The sequence below is a fragment of the Triturus cristatus genome, chromosome 12, assembly GCF_964204655.1.
Source record: "Triturus cristatus chromosome 12, aTriCri1.1, whole genome shotgun sequence".
NCBI lineage: Eukaryota > Metazoa > Chordata > Amphibia > Caudata > Salamandridae > Triturus > Triturus cristatus.
The window spans coordinates 663029650-663042985 of NC_140595.1; the positions used below are offsets into that span (position 1 = coordinate 663029650).

At 44.7% G+C, this 13336-nt stretch overlaps 1 non-coding gene across 1 annotated transcript; it reads left to right on the forward strand.

The window, feature by feature from the left end:
• The first annotated feature begins 1949 nt into the window (after window positions 1–1949).
• Window positions 1950–2021, forward strand: TRNAT-UGU (transfer RNA threonine (anticodon UGU)). The gene has a single exon. It is a non-coding gene; the product is annotated as a tRNA-Thr (tRNA).
• The last annotated feature ends 11315 nt before the right edge of the window (window positions 2022–13336 follow it).

Sequence of the window (13336 nt, forward strand, 5' to 3'; positions counted from 1 at the left end):
CTTAGGCAAATGAGGTTACTCCTCAAAACCCCACCCCCACTCACCATAAATATCCTTCTCTCCTGCTGTCCATTCAAATGATACAAGGTATCTTGTACATAGAGAGAAAGGGAGAATAGGCAGACTTGTGCTTCAAAGATTTGGTGACCTTGGATGGGTGGGTTGAATGAAGAAGTGAACCTGGTTTCTGGGAAAGGAGTATCGAGATGAAGATGAGGAAAAGTGAACATGGACCACATTCATAGGTTAGAGAAATACATTTAATAGGTTGAATGGTTTTGAAAAGTGAACTTCGAGCAGTAATTGTTGTTTTTTAAATTGCAAATAAATTAAAAATGAATGTGGGGTTGGAGGCACACTCTGAGCAGAAAAGCACCATAAGCTGCTATGGTGCAACTCAAGATGGTGAATAGAACCTTTAATATGATGATGCTCTTCTTTTGCTAGTTTTTTCGAGTCACCTTTTATTGTAAGTAGCTGATACAGCATTTTTTGCAGCTCTTCAGTTTATGGTTATCATGTGAGAACACTGTTTTCATCATATTTATTATTCTACAAATGTATTTTTAAATGCACTGATGTGGTGTTTGCATGAAATGCAAGATGGCACATCATGGAATGTTTAAACTGAGCATCGCGTAGGATATGTGATATTTGGCACCCAGAGGAGTAGGACACGTAGATCCTATAAGAAGTAAAGACTCTCTAGCAAGGGCCGTCCATACTCTGAGTTTAAACTTTACTTTTTGTGAAATGGTTTATGAAAAACAACACGGCTGCTCCAGGTGAGGCTCGAACTCACAACCTCGGCATGGCTCAGTGCAAGTACTGCTGTATAAGTACCGCACACTAACCGATTGCACCACTGGAGCTCTCTCTTTTCACATCCCCCCAGGTGAGCCATCTACAGCTGACCAAGTAGATGACAGACACTGCTCCATCATTCACTGTGCAAGATCGACTCACATGCTAGCATGTTATCATGACTATTAAAAATACAGTCCTTAGATTCTATAATTGTCCTATAACATATGCTCTGTCTATTCAAAACCCCGTAGAATTATATCTTGACAGTTCTGACAAAGTCTAGGGGAATCTTATGAATATTTGTAATTAGCACATAGTAAGAATTTCCCAAAAATGAAATGTAGGTCCCTAATTGGGGGAAGACGTGGAATGTGAGATCTTGCCTCAGCTGTTTTTTTTCTTTTTTAGGTACAGTATATTGACACTTCAGTACCTTTTGTGAAGCAAGGTTTCAGATGGGGCTGTAGGGCAGACGACGTGGCCGAGTGGTTAAGGCGATGGACTGCTAATCCATTGTGCTCTGCACGCGTGGGTTCGAATCCCGCCTTCGTCGGAAAGCCATCAGAGTCTCTTTTGATGGCCAGCATTTCTTGTAGTATAATTACACTCTCTTTCAAGACAGAGCCAGGATCCGCTAGATGGGATCATCTGACTGTTCCATTTTAACAAATATGTCAAATAAAGTGAAGTATTTTGTGCGTAATAGAAATTAGATCTTTCATGGAGTTTCCAGAGGATTGCCTTTCACTCACTCCTGGCTTATTAACCAGTTTGGATAAATAGATTGATAAGAAAGCAGCTCTTACTCCTAAAGTTTAGGCCGTCTCAAATGAATGACGGTTAACATATGTCTGCCCCACAGAGACAGATCACTTCTAATAAGTGGGTTCTCTATATGTCACTGATTGCAGACATACTAACTAGAGCTATCGGTATGGTCTTGAATGTGAAAACTCTTATTTTCTCATATGAAAATGTAGTTTTTCATACTTCCAAGAAAAGTGCCTTAAGCATGGTCTTCAATGTGTGCGCGCACGTGGACATTCATATGCAACTACGTTTCCATACAGAGTCTCAAAATCATAGATATATTCATACCTCAGTAAGAATACATGTTGCAATTTACATCCTGCGTGCAGACTGGCCTTGTAGCTCAGTGGCAGAGCACTGGTCTTGTAAACCAGGGGTCATGAGTTCAAGCCTCATCAGGGCCTTTTTACATGAGTCTTTCTGTATGTTGTTTTCAAGTCATTCTTCCCTGGAGTCACACCTTGCTTTAGGATTGCATATTGCCAAGCTTCCCTTTCCTGCTTTCATATTATCAAGAAAATTTCATGAAGATCATTATGTGGTAAATAATTTAATTACCGGAACTTAATTTGATGCGGAAAATCTATAACAATAGCTCAGTAACATAAGAGGCAGAATCCGTGGTATTAGAGGTTCGGAACGGGCTTTATTCCATAATCAATTTAAATCGATGAGCTCCATATTCCATCACCACGAAGGTTCAGGAAGTGAAGACCGTACTTTATTGATCAGTAATCATTTTTATACAATAGGCATTACAGTGAAGCAAATGCAGGAGGCGTAACAATTGATAGTAAAGATAAAACATACATGCGTAGCAAAAGTGGGTGTAACTGGGTGTAACTAAGGAACGTCATCAGGTATGATGTCATAATAGGGTGGTTCCATGAAAGAATTTCGCAATGTCAGCAGAAATACTTGGCAGAAATGCGCGCGCAGCAGCATGACGTGTGATTGACGTGCAACTAGGGGGTGAAGGGGACTTGACATTTAGCTCTACATGTGGCGACAGAAGTCTGGAGGGTCAAGTCAACCTAATCCCAAATCATATCTAACATCCTATGTTTAAAGAACTATGTTATCCAAAAGAGAGGCCTTCTTAGAGTAGAATCTTATTCTATACTGACTATTCTGACTGTGAGTGCGTGTACAAGCGTCTAAGTGTCTACACTAGATGCAGGGGCAGAAATCTTTCATAGTAACAGGGCTATGAATTACTTGCATAAAGACAGAGAAGCCGGGCCTTTTGCTCGGTAGCTGGAAGAATGTTTACTTAAACTACTAGACAGGAATGCATTGGGTAGGGAGCGGAGCAGATAATTTCGAAGGTGAAATACAGTTTTTGGCAGGCAACAGGCTGATGTCAGGCACCGTTAGCTGCGCAGGGAGTAGGACAAAGTTCATGGATACAGATGCGAGCTCAGACTGGAGCTTTCAGAGGCAGAAGGCAGGAAAAGCTTGATGGCAGAATCAGGGCCTACTTGCCTGGACTGTAAAATGGCATAAGTGAACCATATAAAGCCGGTGGCCTTTCGTACTTAGGAATGGAATATCCGGCCCATTCATGGCGGATCTGAAAGAGGACATGTTGGCGGTGGACGCACATGTGTTTGCGTCTTTATAACTGGAACTGGAGGGAACATACATGTACTTGTGATTTATACATGAAACCGTTGGGGTCCAAGATAGGGGACATAACTGATCATAAAAATCCATATTTCCACATTCCCTCCTTGTCCCCTACTTGCCCGTCAAGAGATATCAATCTTCATCAATCCGTTGATCTGTTCATATAGCATCATTTGTTCTTCTTTTTTCTTCTGGGATGAAGGAAATCTTGGTGGTGGAATACACGATGTGGCACACAGACCACAGATCGCTGGTCCACATTGTAGACATAGACAGCAACTGAATAATATGAGGAAGCCAATACCTAGGAAGGATAGGACCTTCCATCCAAAGGTAGATAATACACTCCAAAACCAACCGGACCAAGTCCAGGTGCCTGGATTCTGGTGTATCTGGCTTACAATCTTATGAAGGCGAGTTATGGCTTTATATACAGATGGCGAATTTTCTGGTATGAAAATGCAACAACTTGATCCGATGACCCTACAAGCTCCGCCCCTATCGGCCAGGATGACGTCAAGGACAAGACGATTTTGAAGCACAACAATCCGCATAGCAGACTGCTCTTCTGTTAAATTGCCTAAGGCGGAAATAGTTTCGTTCACTACTGCTTCAAGGGTTCTTGTTAATCTACGTATCAGCTTACTATTGGTAACTGTACCTATATAGGGAAAGAGACCTTTATTGAAATCTGTGTATTTTTCCCATGCGGTCTCAGTGTAATCGACTATTGGGAGATCTCTCCTTTCTCTATTGTGTACTAAATGAGTATTTCTGTAATAATCAGGAGGAGCTAGGAAAACAGGTGGTAAAAGGAATCCGATGTAGCAGGTACCATCCCAATCTAGAGGTAAACGTATGTATGCCGTCTGACCACATATGAAGTAGGAATGGCGGGAAGCTCTAAATGTAGACTTGCCTTGGTCACTAAATTCTATCACAGTGGTGCATCTACTATGGCCCATATGTATGGAACCATTCTTTCTTACACATAATTCACCTTTAACTGGAAATACTGACATGGCGGGCAAAATTGGTGTAGCTTCGGATTCGACATTCAGGATCATGAGATTAAGCGTAAAATTACCTAATCCATATACTTCATTTTCTAGATCAGTTCCTGTTCTTTTGGGAAGTCCCTCCTTGCTAGGGTAGCAGACTTTGAGTAAAACTAAGTTCAGATTTCCCCATACCCAGTTATTCTGGTAAACTGCAGAATTCGAATCTAGGGAATTAATTAAACTAAACCATGCTCCACAGGAGCCGTTGTGTGTGAACGGGTATGGAAAGAGAGGTAGAATTCCTTTATAGTTCTGATAGGGAGGGAGTCGACCACATATCCAACAATTTGTAGCATTGCTAACCTGATGGGAATGATGTAACATACTAATAAACGTGTTATTGCGCAGCGCAAATCTATAAGACAATTCATGCGGAGGTAATTCACTAAAAGAATGTTCAGCAGTAACATTATAAACATGTCTAGAAATAGGATAATATGTGTGCAACAATATACTTGCAGTAATTATTAAAAGACTTAAGAAAAACAAAATTAATAACGTCACTGTGCAATGACTACGCAGTGATTTACAGTACGCATGTCGTTTCAACTTTATCCTTCTGTTTCTTTCTCTATACAGGTCCAAGGGATACATGTCAGAGACAAATTCGACCGATTCACCTTGGAGAGGACTTAAACAATCAAATTGCCTGACTTGTTAGACCTAAGTTTTAGTTTATATAGTTCGTGGTTATTCAGTTCAACCAAAGGAAGTTTTGAGTCAATCGGGGAAGACACGCAAGGTGTGTCGTTTACGTCTGACGGTAGTCCATGAAATTTCTTGATATGACTTGAATGTATCCAGCCTTTTCGTCCTTCGATCTTTACGGCTGTCCTCGTCGTTAGCAGTACGAGCTGAGGTGATTTCCACCTAGGATCCAGCTGAGACTTCCGATCAAAGTTCCTCACTAAAACCAAATCCCCTGGAATTACGTCATGGGGTTTCACCTCGGTGTTGTCGGGAAAGGCTGCAGCTACCTGTGAACGACAAGATTGTAGTGCAGACATCAAGGAAGCCAAGTAATCTGTCAGCATATTACAGTCAATATCAGTTATTTTGCGTGGTATAGGCGTCCCCCACATATTTGGTGGTCTACCGAAGGTCACCTCATAAGGGGATAGCCCTGTTCGAGAGTGTGCTACCATTCTCATGTAAAAGAGTGCAACGGGTAAGGCTACTACCCAGTCGACACCTTTCTCTCTACAAATTTTGGACAATCTAATTTTCAGGGTCTGATTATGGCGTTCCACGAGACCTGCTGCCTCGGGGTGTCGGACACAGTGGAATTTCCACTGATAGCCTAACAAAAGTGAAACGTGTTTCATTAATTCGGATGAGAACGGCTGGCCGTTATCTGAGTAGACAACACGTGGTAAACCGTACCGTGGGAAGAATTCTCGAACTAACTGTTTGGCAGTAGTCGGGGCAGTGTAATCTGAAACCGGGTATGCCTCTGTCCAACGGGAAAGAGCACAGACAACTACGAGAACATATTTGAATCCTCGACATCGTTCCATCTGGATATAATCCATCTGGAGGACTTCAAAAGGGTGATCAGGAGGCTGAAATCCACCCTGCTCTACGGGAATGCTTTTTCCTGGGTTAAACTGACAACAGATCATACAGGTACGAACTTTTTGTTTAGCTGCTGCTCGTAAATGTTTGTTGAACCAAATGTGTTGAATGCTGTCTAGCATAGCTTTTTCTCCTAGATGCGCTGGACTATGTACAGTGTTAATAACGACTTGGACCATTGAATCAGGAAGGAACCACACAGATTTTTCCTTCGTCATCCATCCTTGGTCCGTTTGGATCCCTCCTAATTCAGTCCATTTCTTTATTTCGTCTGGTGTAGCATGTGTCTGTATGTCAATTACGTCAAGAGCGGGATCCTTAACCATCATGCAATGTGTTGGTGTCGGGACTATTGTCTTTGTCATGTCGGATGTTTGAGTTTGAGCAGTCTGTTTAGCTGTTCTGTCAGCTAGATCATTGCCTTGAGAAATGATATCAGTAACTTTCGTATGAGCTTTACATTTCATAATTGATATTGCAGTGGGTAAATGTATTGCATCTAATAAGGCATGAATGAGGGGTCCGTGCTGAATGTGGGCACCGTGAGAAGTTAAATAACCTCTCTCTCGCCACAGCACGCCGAAGTCATGTACAACTCCGAATGCATAACGTGAATCAGTGTATATGTTGACTCTTTTATTTGTGGCTTGAATACAGGCTTGTGTCAGAGCGATGAGCTCTGCGGCTTGAGCGGACAAGGTATTTATGCAATTAGTTTCAACGATTTCAGTGTCTGTTGTGACTGCGTAAGCGGCCACTAGCTCTCCTGTACCTGTTCTCATACATGAACCATCTACATACAACGTCAGGTCTGGGTCTGACAATGGGACGTCTGTCAAATCTTGTCTAGGTTTCGTCGTGATAGTGATAACTTCAATACAATCATGTGCTAGTGGGTCTGTTCCATTTATAGGTAACAGTGTGGCAGGATTCTATGTACTACAACGTCTGATTTCTATATGTGGCTGAAACAATGTTAATTCGTAACCAGTGAGTCGTGCTATAGTCAAGTGTTGTGTTTGTGTGCGGTTCAAGAGAACCTCTACTGCATGTGGTACTTGTACTGTCAATGGATGTCCTAATACTATGGCATCGCTTTGTCTGATTGCTAAAGCTGTTGCTGCCACTGATTTCAGGCACGCAGGCAAAGCCTGAGCTACGGGATCTAATGTACTAGAAAAATAAGCACATGGTTTGTGTGATCCTGCTTGTTCCTGTGTGAGTACTGACAAGGCAGTACCTTCGCGTTCTGTAACGAAGAGTGTAAACTGTTTATTGTAACATGGTATTGCTAAAACAGGTGCTTGGCATAAGGCTTTCTTTAGGCTTTCAAAAGCTTGTGTATGTTCCTGAGTCCAAGGGAGAACAGTCGATGTGGCTGCCTCCTGTGTTGTCAATTGAATGAGTGGTTTTGCTAGAAATGCATACTGAGGGATCCACTGCCTACAATATGAAGTGAGCGGTACAAAAGGGGGTGGTGATGGATGGAGCATCAGAACCAATCAAACACTCACACCCAGTCAACAGATCTGGGTTTGATCCATCACCGTTCTTTAGCCCACTCTGCCACCCCAGTTCAGACATGGCCACATGCAAATCAGTCTGACCCTGTGCCTCATGGGAACAGTCCAGCCCGAACTGCCAAGCCATGCCTTCCCTGGACCGGAAACAAGCTTCCTAGGACCGGTTTCTGGCATTTCAGCCGTCTTCAGCCAGGCTTGCTTGAATCCAGTGGCAAAGTGAGCAAGGGACTCACGTCTGAGCATACCCTGCCAACTTATGGCGAACAAAGCGGTACAAAAGGGGGTGGTGATGGATGGAGCATCAGAACCAATCAAACACTCACACCCAGTCAACAGATCTGGGTTTGATCCATCACCGTTCTTTAGCCCACTCTGCCACCCCAGTTCAGACATGGCCATATGCAAATCAGTCTGACCCTGTGCCTCATGGGAACAGTCCAGCCCGAACTGCCAAGCCATGCCTTCCCTGGACCGGAAACAAGCTTCCTAGGACCGGTTTCTGGCATTTCAGCCGTCTTCAGCCAGGCTTGCTTGAATCCAGTGGCAAAGTGAGCAAGGGACTCACGTCTGAGCATACCCTGCCAACTTATGGCGAACAAAGCGGTACAAAAGGGGGTGGTGATGGATGGAGCATCAGAACCAATCAAACACTCACACCCAGTCAACAGATCTGGGTTTGATCCATCACCGTTCTTTAGCCCACTCTGCCACCCCAGTTCAGACATGGCCATATGCAAATCAGTCTGACCCTGTGCCTCATGGGAACAGTCCAGCCCGAACTGCCAAGCCATGCCTTCCCTGGACCGGAAACAAGCTTCCTAGGACCGGTTTCTGGCATTTCAGCCGTCTTCAGCCAGGCTTGCTTGAATCCAGTGGCAAAGTGAGCAAGGGACTCACGTCTGAGCATACCCTGCCAACTTATGGCGAACAAAGCGGTACAAAAGGGTCCTAGGAAGCTTGTTTCCGGTCCAGGGAAGGCATGGCTTGGCAGTTCGGGCTGGACTGTTCCCATGAGGCACAGGGTCAGACTGATTTGCATATGGCCATGTCTGAACTGGGGTGGCAGAGTGGGCTAAAGAACGGTGATGGATCAAACCCAGATCTGTTGACTGGGTGTGAGTGTTTGATTGGTTCTGATGCTCCGTCCATCACCACCCCCTTTTGTACCGCTTTGTTCGCCATAACTTGGCAGGGTATGCTCAGACGTGAGTCCCTTGCTCACTTTGCCACTGGATTCAAGCAAGCCTGGCTGAAGACGGCTGAAATGCCAGAAACCGGTCCTAGGAAGCTTGTTTCCGGTCCAGGGAAGGCATGGCTTGGCAGTTCGGGCTGGACTGTTCCCATGAGGCACAGGGTCAGACTGATTTGCATATGGCCATGTCTGAACTGGGGTGGCAGAGTGGGCTAAAGAACGGTGATGGATCAAACCCAGATCTGTTGACTGGGTGTGAGTGTTTGATTGGTTCTGATGCTCCGTCCATCACCACCCCCTTTTGTACCGCTTTGTTCGCCATAACTTGGCAGGGTATGCTCAGACGTGAGTCCCTTGCTCACTTTGCCACTGGATTCAAGCAAGCCTGGCTGAAGACGGCTGAAATGCCAGAAACCGGTCCTAGGAAGCTTGTTTCCGGTCCAGGGAAGGCATGGCTTGGCAGTTCGGGCTGGACTGTTCCCATGAGGCACAGGGTCAGACTGATTTGCATATGGCCATGTCTGAACTGGGGTGGCAGAGTGGGCTAAAGAACGGTGATGGATCAAACCCAGATCTGTTGACTGGGTGTGAGTGTTTGATTGGTTCTGATGCTCCGTCCATCACCACCCCCTTTTGTACCGCTTTGTTCGCCATAACTTGGCAGGGTATGCTCAGACGTGAGTCCCTTGCTCACTTTGCCACTGGATTCAAGCAAGCCTGGCTGAAGACGGCTGAAATGCCAGAAACCGGTCCTAGGAAGCTTGTTTCCGGTCCAGGGAAGGCATGGCTTGGCAGTTCGGGCTGGACTGTTCCCATGAGGCACAGGGTCAGACTGATTTGCATATGGCCATGTCTGAACTGGGGTGGCAGAGTGGGCTAAAGAACGGTGATGGATCAAACCCAGATCTGTTGACTGGGTGTGAGTGTTTGATTGGTTCTGATGCTCCGTCCATCACCACCCCCTTTTGTACCGCTTTGTTCGCCATAACTTGGCAGGGTATGCTCAGACGTGAGTCCCTTGCTCACTTTGCCACTGGATTCAAGCAAGCCTGGCTGAAGACGGCTGAAATGCCAGAAACCGGTCCTAGGAAGCTTGTTTCCGGTCCAGGGAAGGCATGGCTTGGCAGTTCGGGCTGGACTGTTCCCATGAGGCACAGGGTCAGACTGATTTGCATATGGCCATGTCTGAACTGGGGTGGCAGAGTGGGCTAAAGAACGGTGATGGATCAAACCCAGATCTGTTGACTGGGTGTGAGTGTTTGATTGGTTCTGATGCTCCGTCCATCACCACCCCCTTTTGTACCGCTTTGTTCGCCATAACTTGGCAGGGTATGCTCAGACGTGAGTCCCTTGCTCACTTTGCCACTGGATTCAAGCAAGCCTGGCTGAAGACGGCTGAAATGCCAGAAACCGGTCCTAGGAAGCTTGTTTCCGGTCCAGGGAAGGCATGGCTTGGCAGTTCGGGCTGGACTGTTCCCATGAGGCACAGGGTCAGACTGATTTGCATATGGCCATGTCTGAACTGGGGTGGCAGAGTGGGCTAAAGAACGGTGATGGATCAAACCCAGATCTGTTGACTGGGTGTGAGTGTTTGATTGGTTCTGATGCTCCGTCCATCACCACCCCCTTTTGTACCTACAATATGAAGTGAGGCCTATGAAAGCCCGCACCTCCTTTTGTGTCTTGGGTATTGGCATATTAGCAATTAACTGGATGCGATCTGGTGTAAGCTGCCTTCCCTCCTTGGACAGCGAGTGACCAAGGTAAACAACTCGCTGGACACAGAATTGCAGCTTAGAAGGGGACACCTTGTGCCCCTTTTCGGCCAAAAATTGTAATACCGTCAGTGAGGCTTTTTCACATTCAGGTTCGCTTCTAGCGGTGATCAGCAGATCATCGACATATTGAAGCAGGGCAGTGTTGACTGGCATGTGGATACTGTCGAGTTCTCGTTTCAGTGCTTGGCTATAGATGCTGGGGCTTTCGGTAAATCCCTGAGGTGCGCGTGTGAATTTAAAGCTACGTCCATTTAAACTAAATCCGAACAAGTATTGGCTTTCCGGATCTATTGGGACGCTGAAAAAGGCATTTTTGAGATCAATTACAGTAAAGAATGTTGCTTCGGAATCAATGGCTGTCAGTAATGAAGAAATGTCTGGGACTACGGGGTATTGTGGTACTATGCATTTATTTAATTCGCGCAGATCAATAACCAATCGATATACTGGCGGGGCTGTTGGATCGGTTCGTTTAAGAATCAGAATTATCGGTGAATTACATACATTGGAGTCAGTTTCCACAACCACTCCTTGGGTAATAAGCTCGTCAATGATTTGTAGTAAAGCCACTACAGCATCTGGGGGTAACTTGTATTGTCGCATTCGTGGAAGTACCACTCCTGCCTTTAGTGTGACTCGATATGGTGTAATGTTCATGCAACCAACATCTGTAGGGCCTTGTGCCCATAAATGTGTCGGTAAAGTCTGTAGTCGGTGATCCATGTCTCGGGACACGTAGTGCCCTTTGTAATCACGTAAAAACAATCTTACTCCTTCCGGAGAACAACATATAATAGCTCCTAGAGCTTTCAAAGTTTTTATGCCTAACAAGTTTTCTGGACATGATTTAGTAAGTAATAAATCTGTAGTTCGTGTCAAGGGACCGATCGTAAGTGGAAGAGGCTGTGTTACTTCGTTAATGATAGGTTTTCCTAAAAAGCCAAGGGAAATATTCTGTGTGCCTGAGAGGGGTGCCCCTGGTACTTCACTACGTTTTATTGTTGTTTGGCTTGCCCCTGTATCAGGTAAGAATTTTCTATCTTGACCTAACAGTTCACTGTGTACATAAGGTCCTTCTTGATCTACAGGGACCTCAATAAGGGGTAAGCCAACTTCCCTCTCTAGGCTGTTTCATGAGTATCGTTGATAATCAGGATAGTCATACTGTGCGGTCTGATACATCTGTCGGGTCGTTGTTTGTGTGGCAGCAATAGGCTGCGGTGGCGGAGCTGGCATAGACTGTTGCGGAGCTGGCATGGACTGTGCATGCTGCGGGGCTCCTTGTTGGTTCTGATCCTGTCTAATTGGTCGTGGTCTTTCTTTTGCGTTACCTATGGCAATATTATGTTTTAAAACTGGACAATCGTGTACATAATGACCTGGCTGTTACAATAGTTACATGTCCCTTTTACAGGACCTGTTGAACCACTGGACTGTGTTATACCCTTCTTATGACCGTCAGCTGGCACTGTCTGGGAAACTAGCATTTTAATTTTCGTGTCTTTCATGCGTCTATGTTCATGTTCTTGTTCTTCTCTAATCCTATTGTGATGGTACTGTAGCATTTGTAACATTTGTGACGGAGTGTTACCTTGCCAGCTACTCTCGAACTTCAATATTCTATTCTTAACTTGGGGCAAGGCATTTTCAACCAATTTTGTCACAAACAGGTGTGGATACGACTCGCTACTTGCTTTTATTCCACTATTTATACCAAAACATTTCTCAAATCGGGAATAGAAATCACTAGTGTCTTCATCTGATTTTTGTTTACAGGCTGAGATTGCACCCCAGTCTTCCTTTTTCGTAGTTAATAAACGTGGCAGTACCTGTACTAGTAGACCTGGTAGTGCTTTGGTCTTGTCCCCGAGCCCTGAACCTGGACCTCGAGCTTTTTCTTCGTTTTCTAATGCTGTCCAATCTATCTTCTGGTCTCCCACCTCCCAATCCTTTTCCTTGAGTTTTTCGTAAATGCCCGCAGGCATTAATACCTTCAATATTGTCATAATGTCGGGGTAGGTATATTCTCCCATGAGTAACATATCTTTAATTTCACGGTGGAAACCCGCTGGGTCTTTGTCATGACTGGGTACCACTTTCTTCATTTCTAATAGTTCTATTTTGGATATGGGTATGTATACAAACACACGTTTAAACTCATTGTCATCACCCTTTATCGGGTGCACTTCGCGTAAGGGATTCTGTCTATCCATGTAATACGTCGTTCTTTCCTTGATGGGCAGTGAGACATGTTCAGGACATACAAAAAGAATATACTGTCTTCTAGATTCTAGTATTTCTCTAATTAACTTAGTACCGGAACCTCTCCATTTATTCGTGAGTAATTCAGTCAATATATCAGGTAAGGGGCCAGGATCGGAGTGTTGGCTTTTATATAATATAAGGAGTTGTTGAATCATGTAGATACCAGCTAAACGCTGTTCATCTGGGGCGAGGTTCAAAAACGTATGTGCTAGTGTATCATCACCATATTTTCCAGGACTATCAACCCAGTGTACGGCTGACCTGGCTAATTCTTGTTCGTCCATGGAATCGAGTATATGATAACCCCTTCGTTCTCGGAGTAATTTGTCAGCGGCTTGGAATGAATGTTCGGGGGACCTTATATTTAGTATAGGAGTTTGGAATTTTCTGTTATTATCTGGACGTATCGGACATATCGGATCAGTAAAGCATCTAGTATCATTGCAAGATCTTCCTCTACCTACATAGGCCATGGTTTCTAACTGTCCTGTGGGCAGTTCTAATTCTTCCTCGTCCTCGGTTTGTTCAGGTTCGTCTACTGCTAATCTTTCCTCGTGTATTCGTTCTATATCTTTGCGGATCTTTCGGCTCATAGCTACTATACATGATCGTTTATCGTGTCTCCCCTCTGATATATTCTTACCCCATGTGGTAAGAATTTGCATTTCTTCCGGACTTACCCCTGGTTGATCTTGA